At 33.2% G+C, this 25,651-nt stretch overlaps 1 pseudogene; it reads left to right on the top strand.

The window, feature by feature from the left end:
- Positions 1 to 8,839: 8,839 nt before the first annotated feature.
- Positions 8,840 to 25,651, top strand: part of LOC121220355 (uncharacterized) — a 37,675-nt pseudogene continuing 20,863 nt past the window's right edge.

Raw genomic sequence — 25,651 nt, 5'->3', positions numbered from 1 at the left:
ATTTTCAAACCGAACCTTCACATCCTATATAATAACTTTGTAGATTTGAAATAAATATATTTACAGACTTTGTTTACAGAAAAAAGGTCTCGATACCTCATTTTCCAAAACCACATGACTTTAAGAACAAACCACTTGTATTTAACTATTTGTTCGATTAGCAAAATTAACTAATTCAAAATTCATTATGAACTATTTTTGACCCATATAAATAAAATAACAATAAAAATTACGAACTCATTAGTCAGATTTTTGGTTCCGGAATCACTACTTTTGATACCACTAAAAATGAGTTATTACACTCGGCTTTTTGCACTCATAGCAAACGATAAGATCCTTTTCTTTGGTAGATTCAAGTTTGAATTCTTCGTTCTCTTGGAATCTTGTTCCTTTTTTGGACTCCAGGAACCTCTTGAATCTTCTAGCAAACATAACCATTTTTATCCTTATCCACATTATCACTTGATTCACTTTTTTCAATTGTTGTGGATTTGAGGGCTACACTGACCTTCTTCTTCTCAACCTTATTTTCTTCTGCCCCTTCTTTAAGTCTCATCTCATGAGTGAGCAAAGAACCGATCAACTCATTTAGTAAAAGTGTTTCCAAGTTCTTTTCTTCTTCTATGGTAGTCACTTTAGCTTCCCATGAATTTGGCAAGTTTCAAAGCATTTTTTTACCACTTTTTCATTAGGATAAGTCTTCCCATATGATTTGAGCCCATTGATGATGATTGTGAACTGATCAGACATCACCTTAATATCATCCTCGGGCTTCATCTTGAATGTTTCATAATTAAGTGTGAGAATTTCAACCATTGACTTCTTGACTTGGCTTGTTCTCTCATGAGTGAATTTCAATTTTTCCTGAATCTCCTTAGCATTGGAACATGATAACAACCTACTATATTCATCGAAACCAAGTGAACAAAATAAACTGTACATAGCCTTGGTATTAAGTTGAATACTCATTCTATCTATAATAGCCTGTTTTTCAATGAAATCAGAACAATGATTTCGGGACCAAAAATTCGATGTTCAAATATTTATTTTATTATTTTAATGTCTACAGAGTATTAGGAAGGTCGTATAAAAATTTCGTTAAGAAATTTTATCGGTTGTATGTTTAATTTAGTGAAAAGGACTAAATCATAAAAGGTCCAAAATTAGATTTTTATAAGTTAAAGGTATCAAATGACTATGAAATTAATTAGTTAAGGGATTTATGTGGTAATTATAACATTGATATGTTGAGTGGACAAATATGGACATTAGTTATGAAATTTCAAAGGTTAATAATAAGGTTAAACATGTAATTTAATAAATAAAGGTTAGTAAAATTAATAAAAAAACCTATCATCTTGTTGTCCATCTTCAACCAAAAATAAGGAAAGAAAAACTCCATTGAAGTGCATTTGAAGGTCTGGTCATTGTATCCTTGTGTGTAAGTGAATTTCAATTCCATTTTTAATGATTTTTATGTTTTCGGGATTGTTGTAGCTTAATTTAGCTAGCCAAGGACTAATTTGAAAAACTATTAAAATACTAGGGTTTTCCATGAATGAATTCATATTGTTTGTGAATTTTGATCGAAGAAGATGAACCTTTGTTGTTAGATAAACAACTTTTGTTAAGTGATTTTTAATGAAATTATCAATTAAGGATTAAATTGAAAAATAATAAATATTCATGGTGTAATTTGTGAAATAATGAAATGTGTGGGATGCTATGAGCTTATATGAAATTCGGCTAGGCTTGGGTAGGAATGAAATTGCATGAATTTCATTTTACAAGCTTAAGGACTAAATTGTAAAGAAATCAAAACATTAGGGGTAAAAGCATAATTTTTGAAAAAATGTGAATTTAGATTGAATTGAATAGAATGACTATGAAATTGATTGAATTTATTCATTTAGATCAAGATAGACCTCGTACATCTTTGGATTGAGGTAAAGAGAAAGCTTCGGATTAATCAACTTTGTTTCTACATTTCCTCGTCGAGGTAAGTTCGTATGTTTAAATAGCATTTTATAAAAAGGGATAGCTTCAACTATCGAATTATGAAAAAGGATGGTGACGACCATCAACTATGAAAAGGGATGGTGATGACCATTGAATTATGAAAAAGGATAGCTTCGATTGTCAAATTATGAAAAGGGATGGTGATGACCATCAACTATGAAAAGGGATGGTGATGACCATTGAATTATGAAAAGGGATAGCTTCAGCTATCGAATTATGAAAAAGGATGGTGACAACCATCAATTATGAAAAGGGATGGTGATGACCATTGAATTATGAAAAGGGATGGTGATAACCACCGTGATTTTTTTTCGGGTGAGCTTCGGTAAGAGTTTTTGATGTAATTTACTTTGTTACTATGAAAGATAGGTAACCTATGGATGCATGATTGCGGGAAGTATGGATTCATATGTTTTAAACTTATGAAATTTATTTTATCATATGTTGATATTGAATTTATGTGATTAAGCACTAATTTGGGTTGTTGGTGATGCTTAGACTTGTGCCAAGCTTGTGTTAGATTGGATCCATATTTATTTCAAGCTTATAGATTGTATTGTTAAGCATCGTTGATGAGTTACGAACTTACTAAGTATTATATGCTTACCTTGTGTTCATTTCCCTATGTTTTGTAGTTAATCGGAAGCTCGTTTGGGTTGGAAGTTCGTTGAAGACCTATCACACTATCAATCAGCTATATCAGTAGATCTTGATGTTTTTAAGTCTTGGTTATAATGGCATGTATAGGTATTTTGTTTTTGACGAAATGACCAATATGTTTGGCTTGTAAATATGGTATTTTTGGTAGTTGGTTGGGTGTTATGTTGGCATGTATATATGGCTTTGTGATTGTTAACATTTTGGCATATTGGTGCTTAAATGGTATGTGTTAGAATGGATAATTGAATACATGTTCTAAATGGCCCTTTTTGGTATGTTTGAATGTGGCCAAGGTGATATGGTGTGGTATGCAATTAAGTAGCAAATATTGAGTTGATAAATGGCTAAGGGTGAGTTTGGATGGCCGGTGCATTTACCTGGGGTTAGTGTAAAAACAGTGGTGGCGGTGAGATTAGATACTGTAGTGATACTGTAGCGTGATACAAAAAGTAAGCTAAATGCACCGCACCGTACCCAATTGTCCATCCAAACCCACCCTAAGTATATGTAAACTTTAAGTTAATATGATAACTAGTGATTGAGGTGCCTTAAGGCATATTGGTTATATGAATTGGTAACACTTTGTTCTAGTTTGATTATGCATATTTTAGGTACACCTTGAATGCTTGAAATAGGTGCAAATAGATTGTATGTGTGTGTATAATTTGGGTGAAGGAAATGGCTTAAAAATAGCCTAATTCTTGTCCACACAGCCATACGACACGGCCATGTGTCCCTTGTAGGTTTCAAATGGTTGCAAGTCAGGCAGTTACACGACCTAGCACATGGCCTGGAACACGGGCATGTGAGGCCATTTTGAGAGTTACACGGCCTCGAACACGGGCGTGTGGCTTAGTCATGTAACCCAACTCAGAGAGTTACACGGGCACGGACATGGGCTGGGACACGGCTGTGTGTCCCTACTTCGAATGTCCACACGACCTGAGACACAAATGTATGTCTCAGCCGTGTGAGTCACACGATCGTGTGACCCCTGCAGTGTGAAAATTTTTAACTCTTTCCTAAAAATTCTATACGTTTTCGATTTAGTCCCGATTCATTTCTAATGTGTTTTTAGGGCTCGATGGCTCGTATAAGGGAAAATATGTATGAGTTTGATTGTTATAGTTATGATTTATGATATGTTTTGAATTTTGAATGTCTTGTGATGTAAACTTTCGGTAATGCTCCGTAACCATATTCTGACGACAGATACAGGTTAGGGGTGTTACACTATCTTCCTCGTTCCATTCTATTTTACTCTTTGGAACTAGAAGCTCTCTTTCTTGTTTAAAAGGGATGGAGGGGCCAGCCATGATGATATCCCAAGTTGCAAGGTCATTCACTTGAATGAATAACATCATCCTCGTTTTCCAATAAGAATAATTTGCAGCATTGAAGTAAGGAAGCTTTGAGATGGATTGATATTCTCCATAGAAAACAGACTCAAAAGTGGACTTCATTCTTTGTGGATTGAGTTGATGATTGATGAGCATTCTCAAGGATCTTCTCTTGGTTGTTAGACCGTCTTTAGAGACTAGGTTTGATACCAATTGTTAGCTCAATAACTCAACCGAATTAGCCAAGAGGGGGATGAACTGGCCTTTTAAAAATTTGTGGAAGCAAAGAGAAAAGAATGAACACAATGATTTTTAGTGGTTCGACCCCAATTGCCTACTCCACTAACTTAGCTTTCCAAAACTAAGGATTTTCCCAAATTCATTAATTTGACCAACCTTTGATGACAAGGTTTAACCTTACAACTTCCTTAAGATTTCTACACAAATCTTAAGACACAAATCCTCTAAAAGAGAAACAAGCAACCAAAAAAAATAAATAATCCTTACAAGATCAAAGTGTTTGAAAATTAAGCACAAAGACAAACAAAAACACTTGAGCTGAATGAAAACAATTAATGCTCACAATTGTATATAGAAAACATATAAAGAAAAATTGAGCTTTAAGGTTGATATAATGGCACTTTAAGCTTTTTAATCTCTTTTGTTGTTGTTGAACCTTTGAAAGATGGTATTTATAGTTCCAAATTGATTACTGTACTACCTAATTTTATCCCGGGCTCACAATAATAAAATAAAGTCTAAGTCTAGTACAAAATTATATCATTTGGCCCGATCGGAATGGCCCATTACTTAAAAAGGTTGAAGGTCCATCTACAAGCTTATGGAAACATAATCTTCAAGGATATGCAATCTTAGATATGATATGCAATCTTGGATATGATATGCAATCTTGGAAGATATGATTTTGTAATCTTAGAGATTTAATTTGTAGATACCCTTTAATCTTAGCCGTTGATGTAATTGATCTATACCGTTGGATTTGGAGAGGTTCAACTATAAATAGAGGCCTCTCCCTTCATTGTAGAAGGAGGAAAAGAAATCAATAAAAAAAAGGGGAGAACGATTGGCAGTTTTTTAAAGGTGGCTTACTTTTTTTTTTACTTATTTAAGATTTTAAAAAAGGGAAAAGGTGATACCATTGCGAATTTTATTTTTTTATTTTAGCCCTAATAAAGTTACGCGTTTCAAAGGATGGAGATATTTTCCCATTCGAGCCCTATGAGTTATTCGCGCCTTTTAATTGGGCCCTTCATTTTTTTTCCCTTTAATTCTGTTTGGAGTTCAATTTAAATCCTTGTTAATTCAATGTGCTTGATTTCTTACACCACTATTTTTAAAAAATATATATATTTAATTTTGAATCTAATACTATTTTAATGATTAAGCTTAGTATTTTCCATTTTATTTTACGTTTTATATGTATTATGGCTATAAGTTTATTGAATTATATGTATATATTACCCTTTTAAAAAAAATTATAATGTATCATTATTTTGAAATTCAATATATATTGCTATTATTTCGATTTATCACACTTTTTTATATTTTAGGTAAATTCAACATGATTTGTATATATTCTTTGATATCCCTATTTTGTAATATATTTTCGAAATTCACTTTACATATTTATGTCTTAAAGATTTATATGAAAATGTTTTTATACAATACTATTTTATATATACATATATAATTTGTAATAAATTATTTTTATTCTATATATTATTGATTTAATATTATTTTATCTATTACCTTTAAATTCTCTCTTAAATAGGTTTATGTATTTTCTTTAAAATTCATTTATTATTTATCATTCATTAGTGTATGTTTTATTTACGAATTATTGCTTCATGTTGTATATTATCATTTATCGCATTCTATTCGCTTAAAAGGCTATGTTCGATATCATTCAAGCATCAAAATCATTTTATTCAAAAATTTTCAAAATTGAGATAATACTCGTATTTAAGATTTTCAAGGAAATTGAGCCTTAACGTATTGGGTTCCGATTTTCTTCGTTAAATCTAACGATCGAGAGTTGCTCATTAATCAAAAAATAAAATTAAAAGCTTGTTGTCGGGAATTTAATATGTTGTATCTTAACGTATTGGATGTGACGTATTGATTTCTCGAGACAAATATTTTTTAAAAAATGAGAACAAAGGAAATATTCCAAGTTTAGGATTTTGAGAAATTGTGCCCTAACGTATTGGGCCGCGATTTCTTAAATCTTAAATAAATGGATATTATTTTAAATTTTTATTATAAGAGTATTTTGGACTAAATCATTTTTGAGGAAATAGAATGCCGTGCCCTAACGCATTGGGTGTGACATTTTCTTTCTCTGAAATGATAAGAGTCTTAATAAGTAACGTTTTTTAGTTTTTATTAAGGATCATATTTTTAAATTTTCGACATTAAGACACTAATTAATTAACTAGGTACCAATTTTGGGCGTTACGAGGGTGCTAATCCTTCCTCGTACGTAACCGACTCTCAAATCTGTTTTTCTAAAACTCGTAGACCCAAGCTATTGTTGAGGTGATCCAATCACACCTCAATAAAAGATTAGTGGCGTCTCCCAATTTTTGTTTTTTTAAAGTCGACAACTAATTTTTGTTTTTTTTTAAAATAAAAAATGCTTTCAACAGCTTGGCGACTCCACTGGGGATGATGTTTTTAAAAAAATAAGAGAGTTGAGCCACAAATTTGATTAATTTTTGTCTTATGGTCAAAAAAATAAATTCATGATATCCTTTTGCATTCATTATTTTCTTGTTTAATTGATTTAAGTATTGTTTGCATTATACATTACATGAGTTGAATGATTTTACCCTTTTAAGTGGGAGTGAGAAACTATTCCTTCATGAGGTTTTCACCTCCGTATAGGATAGTGGATCGCTTTCGGAGTACATCTGTACCTATGACTTCGTGAGGTTTTCATCTTCGTATAGTCATAGGGAAAATGTATTCCCCTGAACTGAACTTGATCTATATGAGCCTATAATGGGTGAAGAGCGAGGAATCTGCTGGTTCGGGTACCTTTGCCCTGGAAGCTAAACTTCATATAGTGAACCTTAGGAGTCCAACTTAGGTAGAGCTATACTGAACCCTAGTAGATATCCGATTAGGTATTTTTATTATTTCTTGATTATATTCTATGGTTTTATATGATACTGACTTTTTGTGTCTTATTTTGATTGCATGACATGACATTTCATTACATCATAAAAGGCGTCAGTTCATATTCAGTTGCTAGATAGAAAGCATATCATGGAAAAAGGGTTTCTTGATAAAGTGGAGGATAATGTGGCTGTCCGAACCTAGTCTGAAACAACGCAACGAGAGAAAGGCGATAGCTTGGCCGATAGCTTGGCCGATGGATATATATCGAAATTATGGGATTTTACTCGCATCAGTGTAACTCAAAACAATTTGCAGGAGTTGAAGGAAATCTAGGATCAGTGGAATGATGAGGTTAGACAGTTGTTTTATGATAATTATGGGGATTTTCCTTATTTGCTTTATGTGAAGGTAGACAAGCATTTGCTTCGAGCCCTCGCCCAGTTTTGGAATCCTGCTTACAGCTGCTTCACGTTTGGGAAGATCGATTTGGTGCACACGATAGAGGAATATGTGGCTTTACTCCGATGTTTAAAGTTTGAAGTGGATAGGGTCTACTCGAGAGCGGTAAATGTGCCAACCTTTTCAAAGAAGCTGATGGGTATAACAGGGATGAGTGAGCCATGGGTTGCTGCACGGATTAAGGAAAAGGGGGATAGTAAATGCGTCCCTTGGAGAAGTTTGAAAGATGTAATTCTAACACACCCAGACGTGAGAAAGAGGTTAGATGTCTTTGCTTTAAGTATATGCGGCTTGGTTTTCTTCCCCAAGGCCTTGGGGCATGTGGATGAAGCAGTCACCGATTTATTTGACCGGTTTGATAAGAAGGTTACACCGATTCCTACAATTTTGGTGGAAACCTTCAGGTCATTAAGTGCATGCCGAAAAACGGGTGAGGGCAGATTTATTGGATGTGCACAGCTTCTACTTGCATGGTTTCACAGTAACTTTTGGAAGGTGGATAAGGTTTCGTTCGGGTTTTCTCTGAAAATTATTCACCACTAAAGGAGATAGTAGCTATACCGAGAAGAGACGACATTTCGGAGGAGAAGTGGATGGTAATTCTTCAAAATTTTCAAGAGGAGGATGTTGAGTGGAGAGCTTTTTGGTTGCTTCCAGATGAGATCTTGTATAGGTGTGGTAATTTCAATTGGGTTCCACTACTTGGAATTTGGGGAGCTGTTGGATATGCCCCATTATTGGTGCTAAGGCAGTATAGGTCAAGACAATTTATACCTGCAACACAAAGGATAGCTGATTGTGAATTTTCGTATAGAGGTGATGGTTATAGAAAGAAGATTCAAGAGATGTCTAGCGCATGGAAACAGACTCGCCGAATGAAGAGGTTAGCGGTGGGTCTGATGACAACTCCTGAGTATAATGAATGGTGGGTTAGGAGAATCAACGACAATATACCCAAGATAAGTCAAGAAAGTTGCCAGTTAATAGAGGAGCATTTGCATGTCATCCCTTCTGAGTTGGAAATAGAAAGACAAGATTTTGAGAGAAAAAATACGGATTTAGAAAAGAAGATAGAGTTGGATAGTCTGAAGACAGATTATAAAAAGTTACGTCTGTCAATAAGAACTGCTCAGCTGGGAAAAACTTCAGAACAGTTGTGAGCAGAAATTCGAGAAAGAAAGGACAAAGCCGATAGATGGGAGCAAAAATTCCAAGAGATGCAGATGCGAAACGAGGCCTTAGAAAAGAGTTTGTTAGATAGCTAAAGAGAGAAAGGTGAATTAAAGGATAGGGTGACCGAGTTGGAAAGATCTCTTCGTCATTATCAAAGTCGAAATTCCGCAATAGAGTTAAAAGCAAGCTTGAGTAAGATTGAGAAAATGAAGAAAATAATAGAAGAGCTAGAAGCTGCGCTGCAAAATTGTGAGATCCGGATCGAGTACTTGGAAGCAAATGAAAGTCGTAATAATGAACAGCTCCACTACTTTCAGAATCAAGTTAGGATCAGAGATCATATTATGGAGGAAGTTGTGGTCCAAATTCGAGAAGTAGTTGATCACATACAGACTTTGGCAGTACAGGCTGACATGCTGAGTGTGAAGTATGAATTAGAATCGGATCGGGGGCGAGAATTAGCTTTGTTACTTAGAAAGATTAGAGTTCTGGGTATTAGGGCAAAGTCTTATTTGTAGTTCACTTTATGTAAAAAAATTTAATTTCTAGTAAAGTTTTCTTAAATGGAATTGAATCAAAATTGACGCCTTTTTGCATTCATTTCATACATTGCATTTTCTTCATATGCATTAAAAAATACTAAAAGATTCTAATTAATTTAAGTCACTCCTCAGTTAATCTGGAAACTAACTAACCAACAAAACACCGTTACAGTACCCAAGCAAAGTCAGGAGGCATGGATCAAAGATTGGAGAGAATAGAGCAGATGCTAGAGCAGTTGACCAAATTTCAACAAGATATGAAAGATTAGATGCTAGAATCCCAAAGTGATATGATAAACCAGTTAACCCAGTTATTGGCTAGAGGGTTAGAAAGAGAGGAGAGACTAGTGGTCCACTTTGGGGAGGATAATGAAGACCCTATTTATCCTTCAGGTTTTACCCCGATAAGTGTCCAGCCAGATATACGTCCGCAAGGGACACCCTTTACTATCAAATCTCAACAATATTGGACCGATACGTTAACACCAATGAATCGCCCGATAGGCTCAAGATCCAATCTGAGGAACAATCTAGCCTATCCTATTGCTCTTGATAATCCAGTAGAAATAAAACAGGCGAGGGTAGAGTACCCAGGCACTATAAAGGCCCCAAAGAGAAAGGGGAATAAGGGGGATAATGCAAGCCAATATAACAAGGGCCACTCAAAACCGATCGCTGTGGGCCGGCCAAAGACAGAAAACACCAGCCATCAGAGTCCTTTAAAGCGAGAATATTACACGAAGGCAAGGAAAATACAGAAAAGCCTCAGTTCACACCTATACCGATGTCATATAGTGAGCTATATCAAAGCCTATTTAATGCGCATGTGGTGTCCTCTTTCTACCAGAAATCAATGTTTCCTCCATTTCCTAAATGGTATAACGCAAATACTCAGTGTGAATACCACGCAAGAATTACGGGGCACTCAATAGAGAATTGCACCGCCTTCAAGAAACTGGTTGAAAGACTCATTAACATGGGTGTTATCAGATTTGATGACTCGTCTAACGCAATAAATCCACTACCCAAGCATATTGGTAATGGGGTAGACGTGAGGGCAGGAATGAGATTAGTTATTTCAAATTCAGGAGGAAACCATGGAAAGACAAGGAACCATTGTGAGTTCCATCACGAGAAGGGGCACGAGACCCAAGAGAGTGTGAAATTCAAGGCCTTGGTTCAGGGCATGATGGACGACAAGGAGATGAAGATTTGTGAGGAAATTAAAGAGGAGAAAAATATGCACATAATGATGGGAAGTGTTCACATCAATGACATATATGAGGACACAAATGAAAAGGGACCTTGTTAGATATCCGCCCTTATAAATCTGGAGTGTTCTAAGCAATTGGACTGCGAAAGAAATTCCTGTAGTTTTTAGAGCTTATTTAGAGTAATGTTCAGAACATTTTTTTTGTTTTTAGCCTAAAAAGATAGGAATTCCTTTGTGAAAAAGGCTCATGTCTGAACGTCATTATTCTAATAAAATATATCTTTGCATTTATTTTTGAGGCAATATTTTTCATTCTTTTTGAATAATTATTCTTTCATTCTTTTGGATTTTCTTCCACAATCATTCTTTTTATTCATTCATGATCATATTGTATAAATAATTATTCATAAATTCATATATTCATTTGTATATTCTTTTGCACTTACTATGGGTCCTCAGATATCAATGATATGAGTGACGCTGGTACAGACTTAGAATCTCCTTTTGAGCGAGATATGTGTTTAGAGGGATCTCATAACTTTGAAGATGACATAGATTGTAGCCTATTTCTAAACTTGTTAAGGATAGTAGAACAAGTCGAGAAAATGATCTTACCCTACAAAAAAAATCATTGGGATACATGACTTCTCCTTATGTGGGGCATGAAGGTCATTTGGTCGATCTCGCCAAAAGAGTCTGTCGGTTATCGATTCGTCTTTGTGGTCGTCAATTACTTTACTAAATGGGTGGAAGTTGCCTCGTATGCCAATATCATAAAGTCGACAGTCAGGAAATTCTTGAAGAATCCTATGTCAGTATGGAACCCCAAAAGGATCATATCTGACAATGTACTAAATTTGAACAACAGCAATATCAAAAGTTTGCAGTCTGTTCACAAATAATGTCATATTGCCACAAAAAAAACTCCGCCGGGGCAATGTCTTTCTTCTGGGCCCATTGCGGTATTGCCTATTGAAGACAAGATTCTTTCTCTCTGAGTTTTTGGATTAATTCCGATTGAAGAGGAATGTTCAAAGTTATTCATCATGGTCAAATGCGCCAAAAGCAAATGATACGAACTCACAAAAAGGTCCGCCCTAGAAAATTCTTTGAGAGGGACCTGGTATTGAAGAAGATCATTTCCATACAAGAAGAACTTCATCCCAAGCTGGAAAGGATCTTATGTGGAAGGCCTTATCTGGAAAAGCGTCGATTTTGATTAGAAAGGATAACAAGGACATGCCTAATCCTGAGTTCAGATTCAAATATTTCAAAAAAAAGAAAGAAAAAGCCAAAAAAAAAAGAGGCCAAGGTGAAAATCCGCAAAGGATGCCTTGAGACCAAAGGGGATTTGAGTTGAAAACCCGAAAAGGGCGGCTCAAATATTGATCAAAATGGGGCATGAGGTGATCAGAACAACTCGAATCTTGATCAGATTGGGGCATATGATGATCTTGCTATACTTGAATCAACAGAAAAGGGTAGGCGACATCTTAGGGCATCGACAAAGCAGTGTAGATCTCCTAAACACATGTCAAACTCAGAACGGTTTTCAGAAAGTTTGTACAGAAAAGTTCAAGCTGCGATATCTAGGGCACCCAATCTTCATACTATTGGATTTGTTGTTCTTGGAATACTTCATTCTTTTCCAAGATACACATTCCCAATCAATTTCTTTGTTATCCTTCTTTACTATTTTTGATAATTTATTCCTTTCGAGCTATGCTCAGAACTAACTTTATTCTTATCCATTGTTATGACCTTTTTTTGCAAGCATGTTGCATTGGAATAATGATTAATGGACTAATAAAACTTTCACAAAGGAAGTTTTCCATATTACTTTAGAAGTTTCTAATTAATACAGGAACCTGAAACAGGACTATTGTTTAGAACACACCAAGTTTAAAGGCTGAAAATCTGAGAAGGAAGAGTCTAAATTGAGATTTTCTCTTTGGATTTTTTTGTCAAAAATGTTGATTGAATGAGATGACAAGAAATCTTGATTGTTGACAAAGCTTCAAGGGATAGGAAGAAGTTCCCTTTAGAAAAGAAATTCTTCATCTATGCATGAGCCTTTGGTACGATACCCTGGGAATGGTGTAAGGGACCAGAGAGATTTAGATCCTGTATCCTTGAATTGTGATAGGAAAGGATCGTGAAAAAGCCATATATTCCTACCTTTGGGTTACAGTGGGAGAATGATGGTACAAATTTTGCGCCCTAATGGATTGAACTTCGAGGTTTACAGTGGGGGGCAACCTGACTAAATGTTTCTTCAGAAAAGCCAGCTAAGCAAGAAGACATTGTAGCACATTAGTGTTAAAGCCTTAATAAACTTCGAGCAATGATAACCCAAGTGGGATAATTCTCGAAAAGAAAAGAAAAATTATGCATTCGTGCAAACATAATTCACACATGTTTAGTTAGGAGCATTTGATTTATTTTATGCCATCCTAATCATTAGGCATAATTAGGTTCATTATACAGGTCATGTTCCCTAGAGAGCAGTCAGTGAAGATAATAGATCTTGCCTTCCTGCATCGACAGCGAAGCAGATCGAAGATACCAGCCTTACCTCCATGGGTTGTAGTGGAGCAGGTTGAAGATAGCAGATCTTGCCTTCCTGTACCGACAATGAAGCAGATCGAAGATACCGGTCTTGCCTCCCTGGGTCGTAGTGGAGCAGGTTGAAGATAGCAGATCTTGCCTTCCTGTACCGGCAGTGAAGCAGATCGAAGATACCAGCCTTGCCTCCCTAGGTCGTAGTGGAACAGGTTGAAGATAGCAGATCTTGCCTTCCTGTACCGACAGTGAAGCAGATCGAAGATACCAGCCTTGCCTCCCTGGGTTGTAGTGGAGCAGGTTAAAGATAACAGATCTTGCCTTCCTGTACCGACAATGAAGCAGATCGAAGATACCAGCCTTGCCTCCCTGGGTTGTAGTGGAGCATGTTGAAGATAGCAGATCTTGCCTTCCTGTACCGACAGTGAAGCAGATCGAAGATACCAACCTTGCCTCCCTGGGTTGTAGTGGAGCAGGTTGAAGATAGCAGATCTTGCCTTCCTGTACCGACAGTGAAGCACATCGAAGATACCAGCCTTGCCTCCTTGGGTCGTAGTGGAGCAGGTTGAAGATAGCAGATCTTGTCTTCCTGTACCGACAGTGAAGCAGATCGAAGATACCAGCCTTACCTCCCTGGGTTGTCGTGAAGTAGATCGAAGAAAGCAGATCTTATCTTTATGTATTGGCGTGAAGTAGATCAAAGATAGCAGATCTTGTCTTCATGTATTGGCGTGAAGTAGATCGAAGAAAGCAGATCTTGTCTTCATGTATTGGCGTAAAGTAGATCAAAGATAGCAGATATTGTCTTCATGTATTGGCGTGAAATAGATCAAATATAGCAGATATTGTCTTCATGTATTGGCGTGAAGTAGATCGAAAATAGCAGATCTTGTCTTCTCATACTGGTGGCGAAGTAGATCGAAGAAAGTAGATCTTGTCTTCATGTATTGGCGAAGTAGATCGAAGAAAGCAGATCTTGTCTTCATGTATTAGCATGAAATAGATCAAAGGTAGCAGATCTTGTCTTCCCATATTGGTGGTGAAGTAGATCGAAGATACAAGTCTTATCTCCCTGAAGTTGCAGTGGAGTATATTGAAGCACTAATTCCTATACCTCTGAAGATGCAGTAAGATGGAATGTGGCTGCTTGAAGAAGAAGAGCAACTAGATCCAGCGTGACTGGGCAAAAATTAGCCATTTCTAAAGTCTTTGCTCCGTTCCTGTTACACGGCAACGAGCAAAAAGGGGCAGTTGTAATACCCAATTTTAGCCCGGGCTCACAATAATAAAATAAAGTCTAAGTCCAGTACAAAATTATATCATTTGGCCCGATCGAAATGGCCCATTACTTAAAAAGGTTGAAGGTCCATCTACAAGCTTATGGAAACATAATCTTTAAGGATATGCAATCTTAGATATGATATATGCAATCTTGGATATGATATGCAATCTTAGAAGATATGATTTTGTAATCTTAGAGATTTAATTTGTAGATACCCTTTAATCTTAACCGTTGATGTAATTGATTTGTACCGTTGGATTTGGAGAGGCTCAACTATAAATAGAGGCCTCTCCCTTCATTGTAGAAGGAGGAAAAGAAATCAATAAAAAAAAGGGAGAACGATTGGCATTTTTTTGAAGGTAGCTCATTTTTTTTAATTATTTACGATTTTAAAAAAGGGAAAAGGTGATACCATTGCGAATTTTATTTATTTATTTTAGCCTTAATAAAGTGATGCATTTCAAAGGATGGAGATATTTTCTCATTCGAGCCCTATGAGTTATTCGCGCATTTTAATTGGGCCCTTCATTTTTTTTCTCTTTAATTCTGTTTGGAGTTCAATTTAAATCCTTGTTAATTCAATGTGCTTGATTTCTTACAACACTATTTTAAATATATATATAATTTTGAATCTAATACTATTTTAATGATTAAGCTTAGTATTTTCCATTTTACTTTACGTTTTATATGTATTATGGCTATAAGTTTATTGAATTATATGTATATATTACCCTTTTTAAAAAAATTATAATGTATCATTATTTTGAAATTCAATATATATTGCTATTATTTCGATTTATCACACTTTTTTATATTTTAGGTAAATTCAACATGATTTGTATATATTCTTTGATATCCCTATTTTGTAATATATTTTCGAAATTCACTTTACATATTTATATGTCTTAAAGATTTATATGAAAATGTTTTTATACAATACTATTTTATATATACATATATAATTTGTAATAAATTATTATTTTTTTCTATATATTATTGATTTCATATTATTTTATCTATTACCTTTAAATTCTCTCTTAAATAGGTTTATGTATTTTCTTTCGAATTCATTTATTATTTATCTTTCATTAATGTATGTTTTATTTACGAATTATCGCTCCATGTTGTATATTATCATTTATCGCATTCTATTCGCTTAAAAGGCTATGTTCGATATCATTCAAGCATCAAAATCATTTTATTCAAAAATTTTCAAAATTGAGATAATACTCGTATTTAGGATTTTCAAGGAAATTGAGCCCTAACGTATTGGGTTCCGATTTTCTTCGTTAAATCTAACGATCGAGAGTTGCTCATTAATCAAAAAATAAAATGAAAATCTTGTTGTCGAGAATTTAATATGTTGTATCCTAACGTATTGGATGTGACGTATTGATTTCTCGAGACAAATATTTTTTTAAAAAACGATAACAAAGGAAATATTCCAAGTTTAGGATTTTGAGAAATTGTGCCCTAACGTATTGGGCCGCGATTTCTTAAATCTTAAATAAATGGATATTATTTTAAATTTTTATTATAAGAGTATTTTGGACTAAATCATTTTTGAGGAAATAGAATGTCGTGCCCTAATGCATTGGGTGTAACATTTTCTTTCTCTGAAATGATAAGAGTCTTAATAAGTAACGTTTTTTAGTTTTTATTAAGGATCATATTTTTAAATTTTTGACATTAAGACACTAATTAATTAACTAGGTACCAATTTTGGGCGTTACGAGGGTGCTAATCCTTCCTCGTACGTAACCGAATCCCGAATCCATTTTTCTAAAACTCGTAGACCAAGCTATTGTTTAGGTGATCCAATCACACCTCAATAAAAGATTGGTGGCGACTCCCAATTTTTGTTTTTTTTAAGTCGAAAACTAATTTTTGTTTTTTTTCCAAAATAAAAAATGGTTTCGACAATTACCATTGTGGTTGTTGGGATATTTAATTGATTTGTTGGGAATGAAAATACTAGTGCATTAATGTCACCTGCAACAACAGATTCTGATACCTATAAAAATTATCACTACCTTTTATCATGTATCGATAAATTTCATTTGGAATCAATGTAAATAGGGATAAAAGTCACTAACTATTTAATTAAATGCAAATAGTATCAATACCTATAAAAAAGTATCGATACCATGTTGCAAGCGACATAAATGCACTAGTAGTTTCATCTCCAATGGCTCTATTCAATATCTCAACAACCACAATGGTTGGAAATCAATTTGGGACTATAAATACCAGTTTCCAAAGGTTCAAAAACAATAAGAGAGATCAAAAAGCGTAAAGTGTCATTCTATCAACCTTAGAGTTCAATTTTTGTTTATATGTTTTGTATATGCACTTGTGAACATTAATAATTTTAATTCAACTCAAGTGTTTTTTTCTTTGTTTTTGTGCTCAATTGGTAAACACTCTGATCTTGTAAGAATTATGTTTTTGTTTGTTTGTTTGATTCTCTTTGAGAGGGTTTGTGTCTTAAGATTTGTATAGAAATCTTAAGGAAGTTTCAAGGTTAAACCTTGTCCTCAAAGGTTGATCAAATTAGTGAATTTGGATAAGTCGTTATTTGTGGAAAGCTAAGGTAGTGGAGTAGGCATTTGGGGCTGAACCACTATAAACCATTGTGTTCATTGTTTCATTATTTTCTCTGTTCTTCTAGAAATTTTTAAAAGGTGAATTCACCCCCTCCTCTTAGCTAATTTGGTTGATTTATTGAGCTAACAACTACCCCTATGGTTCACTTATTATATATGTGAAAAAATAATATATATATATAAATAAATAGTTGAGCAATGTTTTTTAAAATAATAATTATTGATAAGGTAATAAAAATATAAATAGTTTTCTTGATGAAACTTTACCTGTGTTGGTAAGGTTGAGAACCTAGAGTGATTTTTTATTTTTTTTTAAATTAAAATTTTTATATAACCATGCTAATATTGTAATATCCCCAAAATCTATTGGTCATAACAATATTTTTTTGAGTAATTATGAGTCAAACTTTTTAGAATAAATAAAATAAGATTTATAAGTGTTAGAGGAGAAGGTAGTAAGAGTCTAGAGAAAATGTAAAAGATTGATGTATTGAGAAATATTAATCCGGGATATAGACTAAATTATAAAGTTTACCAACATGTTGAGGTCAAGGTGAGAAATTGAATGTATAAAAGGATTAAATTGAATTAGTGGTGAAATGTGTGAGGACATGGAAAACAATTTTATCAAAATCAAGTGGATATGTATGATAGATAGATTTTTTTAGTTATAATAATATTTTATTTTCATTATCATTACTATTATTATATTAAATTGACTTATTTTATTTTATTTTATTAAAATATTAAAGATATTTTAGCAGAACGATGGAGAGAGTTCTCCATCTTTTTCCTTGTTCATGTTACACCATTGGAGAGAAAGAAAACTTTTTTTTACAATTTGATCCTCCATCTCCATTAAAGGCCTTTCCAAGCTTAAAACTATCAAATGTCCATAGAAAACTTAGCTAAATTAAGTTACCCACAACCTAGCAAGATTAGTTTTCAAGTTGGAAGTGGAGAGCACATGTTTGAAGAGAGAGAAAATTTAGATAAAATGAGAAACTAATGTTTTATAGTAAGATCTTCATGATTTAGTAATAGTTTCAAGTCTAGTTTGATTATTTGAGCATGAAAGTGTTGTAGATTATGAATATTGATATATTATATTTTATGATATTGATATGAAATGAAGAGAAAGACAAGGAAGAAGTTATAAGGAGTTTAGACAAGGGAAAGCAAGTGAAGCTTGAAAGAAGTATAATTTAGCCAAATTTGTAAGTACTTTAGAATTCTTCTTACTTAATTAGGTTTTTGAAATTTTATGCTAAATTAAGTGTTAATTTCATGAATTTGAGTATTTGTAACCTAATAAATATGTGGATAACTCAAAGAAGTAGTAAATGAATGTGGTTGCTGTTGATTATGACATTATGAAACTTAATTGTGCTTGTGATGAATATTGGATCTATAATAATTTTAAAGCCATTGTAGAAAATTTTTGAACTTGTAGGATATAGATGGCATGTCATTAGTGATACATGCACAAATGGGGTGAAATTTATTAAATTTCATTCACTAAAGTTGCCAATTTTCAAGTTTGGGAAATCAGTCGACTTGATACAACTTTTTGGATGTGATCCAAACATTTTTTAGTTGATATGTGTTCAAGGCCTTCGAATGTCTACCTCTTAGCTTCAAAACTCACCTTCAATCACTCAATTTTAAGTTCAGGAGCTCAAGTTATGACCATTTTAAATGAAGACTGCGCGAGCAGAATTTCTGGATAAGAATATTACGGAAATTATGAGTTTTGGGCTTTTAATTCAAGTTTAAATCATATTGAGTTCATTTTTTTGCTTAATTTTTATTATATATGATCCTAATATTTTATTTATACAGTTTATTATTTTATTATTTATTTATTCCGAACTTTGGATATTATTTAAGTATTTTAAGTTGTTAGGAGTTCTATGTTTCTTAGTCAAACAATAGAGTTTAGTTTAAAATTACTTCTTGTTTAGATTAATTAGAGTTTCAATATACTTTAGAGTTTTATTTGGATGTACTTAGCTAGCTTATATAAAAGCTTATTCATTGATCATTAACACACAATTGTTTTCATTAATACAGTTTTCAACTCTAGAGTTAGTTTCTTTGTGCAAGATTTATTTCTTGTGATTTCTAGAAGTAGTTTTCTTCTCGATTTTCTTCAAGGAGTCAAGGGAATTCATTTTTCACCCATCAATTTGCCAAAGATTATTTCTTGGAGGGTTGATAAGAGTGATTAATTGAGCTTGTTGGTGTAACAGCCCGATTTCCAGTGGTGTCGAAAATAGTGGTTTGAGGCCACCAAATCCGGCAAGTAAGTTCTTAAATATTATTATTTAATATTTAAGAGTCAAATATGGTTTTAAAAAGGTTTTTGAATTGATAATTTGGGTTTTATAATAATTTAGGTCAAGTGGTTTTAGAAAATGAGATATCGAGACCTCGTTTCTATAAACCAAGTCGCCAATATTTTTATAAATATTTACGGAGTTTCATTAAGGTAGTATTAAAGTTTCGTTGAAAAAATTTTAACGTTTCGATAGTTAATTAATTTAAAAGAACTAAATTGAAAAAGGTGCAAAACTTTCTAATTATAATAATTATGTGATTAAATGGTTTAATTAATACATGAGGGAGGACTTAAGAAACAATTATACCTAAATTAAATGGATGAGGGGGCATATGAAGGAAAAATAATAAAATAAAAGGATTCAATGACATAATTGTAAATTTGTTGAAATTAAAATAAGATAAAAAAAAAGGTGAAAAAGACATCTTCTCTGGACATTTCTATTTTTCATTGATGAAAACCATGGGAGTTTAAATTGAAGGTTTTGCCATTTTATATTCTTGCATGTAAGTTCAATTTAATCCCTTTTTCTTGTAATTTTTATGTTTTTGAGATCGTTAAATTTAGGTCCAACTAAACATTACCTTTGTTTTTGATATTGTTAAAGATTTTGGATATTTCCATTGATGAATCTATATGATTTTTTATGTTAAATTATGAATTTGAGATATTATTTATTAATTAAAAGTATTTTATTAAGTGATTTTTGATGAATTTCCCGATTAGGGACTAAATTGTTGAAATGGTAAAAATACAAGTTTGTTGTTAATTTATTACAAAAATGGGTTGTATTGAATGCCATGGATATTTGGATAGCTTGAATTTGTATTAAAAATGGTTAGTTTGCATGTTTTGAGTTTAGGGACTAAATTGAATAAAAGTAAAATTTTAGGGGTAATTTTTTAAAAATTTAAAAGATGACCAAATTGCATGAAATGAAATTTTTTATTATCTAAATTAATAAATTGAATGAAATTATTAATTTAGATCAAGATCGGGAGGAAAATAGATGAAAATGAAAAATTACCAAAATTCCCCTGAATCTTGGTATTTCTACAATTTAGCCAGGTAAGTTCATGTAACTAAATTGTATAGTTATATGTTTTACTTGAATGTTGTGTATGTAAATTGTGTAATTGCTATGTATGAATATTGATCACATATCCGAAAAATATATGACAAGTATTAAGTCTCGTTTAAACAAATGAAATTCAATGGATACAGGGTTCTCGATTTATGGCTCTCACTAGCTTTCCGTTAATAGCTCTTCGGAGTATCCCGAATGGTTGTGTTCCTATATCTATTGCTAACACACCACAGCTCTAAAGAACGTCCCGATAATATCTCTCATGATCATCTCGTTATATGGTTCTTGCGAGTTTCCTGTTAATAGCTCTTCGGAGCATCCCGATAGGTTGTGATCTTACATGTGTTGTGGACACACCGCAGCTCTTATGAGTGTCCAAATATATGGCTCTTCAGAGCTTCTCGATTAAAGGCTCTTTCATAAGCTTCCCGATTAATTAGCTCTTCAGAGCTTCCCGATATTGGCTCGCTTGAACCTTCCCAAAATTGGCTCGTATAAGCTTCTCGTTAATGGCTCTCCGGAGCTTTCTGTTACATGGCTCACATGAGCTTCAAGTTATATGGCTCGAAAGAGCTTCCCGTTAAGTGCTCGTATGAGCATTCCTGAATATGAATTGACGGATTACAGTTTTATACACTATATGTGTACTACCCATGTATCCATCGACATTTTAAATGGTTCAACGGGCAAAGTTCTGATATAAGATAACATGAGTTCAAAATGAACTATTACTGGTATATACCTGAAATACATGGAAATGATATTTATTTGATATGTTGAAACATGACATAAAAAATACATGTATATGAAACTTGCCTAATAATTATGTATATTCATGATTATGAACTGTTATCGAAATAAATATACACGAAATTCATGAAAATGATGGTACATGAAATATTGATATAATGAAATGAATGATATATGTTGATGAAGAAACGATAAGAGAATTATATGTATCATGACATGTAAATATGTGACTATCTTTGATATGTTGATACAAGAAAATTATGTATGTTGAGACGAGTAATAAACTCAAGTGTGACATGTCGAGAAAATAAGTTTATCAATGTTGAATTTATATGTAATATGTGCAAGTACACTAACCAGTGTTGTTGCTTGATGCTTAGGCAAGTGTCAAGCTATTGGTTGAATGGTAATATGTTTATTTATATGATGCATTGAATTGGTAAGTATTTAATTGAAAATATGCTAGTGCTCATGAAAGAGTGTTAAGGTTTAAATTATGCAATTTCTTATAAAATGACTTACCATGTGATCAATTCGAAAAAGGCTTTGGTTAAATGCACTAGCTTGTGACCATGGTTGAATGATATGTTTATGACTTGTGTGTCATGCATATGGAAAAAGTGTGGAAAGTAAAAAAATGCAAATGAAAATAAAGAAATTTGGATGAGTTAAAGTTATATAAAATCCTACTAAGCTTGGGATAATATGTATAAGTGATGCTGTGGATTTATTCACCTTGTGAGTTGATGAATATAGCTTCATGAGTATTGTCGTATCAATGTTGGATTATTCTTGATATGTATAGATTTCATATTTGAAATGAATTAATATGATTAAAGATTACACGAGCTTACTAAGTAGTCATTGCTTACATATTTGTTTTTATTTACCCTATAGATTATAGGAAGCTTGAACGGGTTGGAAGCTTGTCGGAGTTATATCACACTATCAATTGGTTCTATCGGTACTTTTGGATGATTTGATTCTGGTTAGAATGGCATGTATAAGTTAATTTGGCCAATGTTTGCTTATTAATGTTTTGTTATATCTAGCCATAGGGATGGCTTGTAATGAACATGTTTTGATGTGCATATGAGAGGCTATATCATGTTAGATGTGCGTGTTTGGTATACTTGAATGATGATAATCTTATAGGTATGTTAATACTTAGTACAAGTATACCTATATGTGAAATTGGTCAATTTGATAAGTTTGAATACTAGAGTATTTGTGATGATCATATATGTATAAAACTTGGTTTTAGCATGATTTGAATACTATATGATGTGAAATATTCGTTTACTTGATCTGTAGATTCTGGAAATGCTCTGTAACTTTTTTCTGGCGACGGATACGGGTTAGGGGTGTTACAGTTGGGATTTATATCTCAAAGGGTTCAATTGGACACATATTCAACTATCTATCACATCCATCGGTTTATTCGATCCATCTCCTACTTTTAAATTTCGTCTATTTATTTATTATTTTGAATATTTATTCTTACTTCTTAAACGTCTTCTTTTAGTTTTTTTCGTTTTCTTTAATTTCTAAATTTGTTTATTTCTTTTTTCAAGTCAAATTTGAATCTCTGTTTCTCGAGTCAAACAACTTGAATACAATCATGATCCTTCTTCCACCTCCTTTCTATACAAAATCCTTTATCCTTTGGTATTAGATTTGGGAATTTTTTAGTTGTTTCCTTGTGTTATACAAAATGTTTTGCGAATTTTACTTAAATAGTCTTTAAAAATATCGAAAACATAAAAAAATAATTTTTTGGGTTGAATTTCGTGCTAAGAATTTTCAAAAATTATATTTATCATATGAAGATTTTTCAATTTCATTTTCGTGATTTTGGCACATCAAAAACACCATGAACAAAAAATTCAAGTTGTTTTCCATTATTTCAGGTTGTCGGTTGAGTAGTTTCTTTTCTTTGATTCTAGCATTAGATTTTCTTTTGGTTTTAGCTTTTCTTATTCTATTACGTATTCTAACATATTTTTCCTTCTTGTGTTAATAGGTATGGAAATAGTTTCCTCTCCTTTGGCTTCTTAGAGCCTTAGGTGAACTTTGTTAGAGAGTGATCCCACATCTTTTTGAATATTGTTGAATTTGATTACTCTTTAAAAGTTACAAGCTAGAAAATCTTAACTTCTTTTCTTTATCTCTTAGATTTATTTATTTTTCTTATTGCAAGTGTATAACGATGAGGTTTACTTTTCTTGGATCAACTTTTTTTGAGTGTTTTTTATTTCAACCTCTAATAATAGTACGTACACATAGTAAGGATGAAGAGCATGATCCATCCATGGTTACCATGGACCAACTTACAACACTGTTCGACGAACTTCAAAAAGATTTCAAAAAGGTGCAAGAGCATTTAGAAAATAAGTTCGACATATTGCAAGCTCATGTCCTTCATCACAAGGTGGTTCAACAAAATTTCAACCAAACTTTGGCTCGAATAGAAACTAATAATGATAAACCTTGGACAAAGCTTAGATGTCATATTTGTAAGAAAACCCTCATGGACATGTTTTTTCCAATGTCGTTCAACCATTATTGTTCAGGGACTTGTCAAGAAAGACATTGATACAAAAAAAACATTGCATCTTCTGCGAGCTTAAATGACTTATGCTAAAACAAAGAGAATGAGCTAGAAAGTGCATGTGGTGTAATGCGTAAGATCACAAAGGCTCTGAATGTCCAACATATTCATTTCACAAAAGATCCTTGTAAGCTGAGGAATATAAGTATGACATAGATCCTATTGATGAGTCTTCGTCTATTGCTATCATTGATGATGATATAAATGAGCAAAAAACTTCGAGTGACGCCGTTTGTAAAGACAGTAAGTATGGTTTTGTGTCTATTTTTGAGTCTAAATCTAACATTGCACCTTATTTCGAAGTTGATATCGAAGAACTTGATAGTAATAGTGCGAACTATGATGATAGTGATAGTGAACTTTGTGAACAGGAAAAAGTTTATAGTAAGAATTATTTCCTAGAGTCTCTAAATTTGGATGATTTAGACCTTATCCTCCTAAAGAGTTGTATTATTATGAATTCAATGTACAAAAATTTTTTGAGGGGTTAAAGGGAAGTGAGGATGAATCATGTAAAAAGACTAAGAGACAAGAGAGCTTGAGCAATAAAATTTGATTTAATGGTCCAATTTTGGTGAGTGAAAATTCCTACAAGGTAAAATTAGAGAGTTCAATTCACACTAAAAAAGAGAAGAAAAGAAAGAGAGAACCTATCTGAAAGAGAGGAATGATTATGTTTTCACTAACCCTAACTTGAATTTGTTTAGTGGACTTATTTCATTCTTTCAGGAATTTGTTGATCCTTTAAGAGGAGATCTATTAAACCATTCCGCCTATGATAAAGATTCTTTCTTGTACCGCCAAAGACAAGATTCGAGGACAAATATTTTCGATAAAAGGGGGAATGATACATTGTAACGCCCCCAATATTTCAATGTTTATCTGCTAATATCTGCCAATAATTAAGTCTTTGTATCTATGGCTAAGTGTTCTGCATATATGTTTGGGGTCAGGGGTTTGAATCTTACTGTTGGAAAGTTCTCTTACTATGTTTTAAATTGACTTAATCCTTATCCTTGAACTAGTGACTCAAGTTTAATTCTGTGTCCAGATGAGCTTGTTAGTTCGATGGTTAAGTTCTGTATACCCTTTGGTCTTAAGTTCAAGTCTCTGTGTAAGTAGAGAGAATATATTTTATGCTTCTTGATAAATTCTGTCTATTTTTCTTTTAAAGTTAATTAGTTTAGTTTTTTAAACATCGACATTTTTTTATTTTGGTTTTACTGTTCTTCTTCTTCCCCTCTTTTCTTTTCTTTTCTTTTCTTTTCTTTTTACTTGCTTCCCTAAATTGTTAGTGGTTATATTAGGAGTTCTACGTTGTTCGTTGCGTCAGTTGAAAGGTTATTGCGTAAGGTTTATTGTGTTCTCTTTTGTTTTCGAGAAAATTTTTTGTTTTTCTTTGGTGTTAGAAAATTTATTCTTGCGGAAAACGTTCCTCCAACATGTTAGCTTCGTAATTCACGTTTCCATGCGAGGTAATCAAATGATCTTCGAGTCAAGGTTTTATGTCAATTTTTTTGACATGATTTTGAGTTTGTACGCTAATCCTAGCGTTCAGTTGCGAATAATTGCTTAATTGGCTTTTGAATTGTCATGTTTGGGTGTTGGATTCATTTTGAGTGCTTCTACGTAGAAACCATACCAGGTGCGTAATTAAAACTCGAGTTTCTATATGTTTTGAAAGCTGGAAAACATGGCTCCGAATGCCACACGGCCGTGTGAGCCACTGGCATGCATCCAGGTCATGTAAGGGGTTGTGAGTCACACGGGCATGTGCTTGGCCATGTGCCAGATCGTGTAACTCACTGTTTTAAGCCACACGGCCATGTGCTAGGCCGTGTGAACCACACGGGCCAAACACC

Source organism: Gossypium hirsutum, chromosome D08 (assembly GCF_007990345.1).
Source record: "Gossypium hirsutum isolate 1008001.06 chromosome D08, Gossypium_hirsutum_v2.1, whole genome shotgun sequence".
NCBI lineage: Eukaryota > Viridiplantae > Streptophyta > Magnoliopsida > Malvales > Malvaceae > Gossypium > Gossypium hirsutum.
The sequence above is the reverse complement of the archived record's forward strand: the minus strand, read 5'-3'. Positions and strand labels throughout refer to the sequence as shown.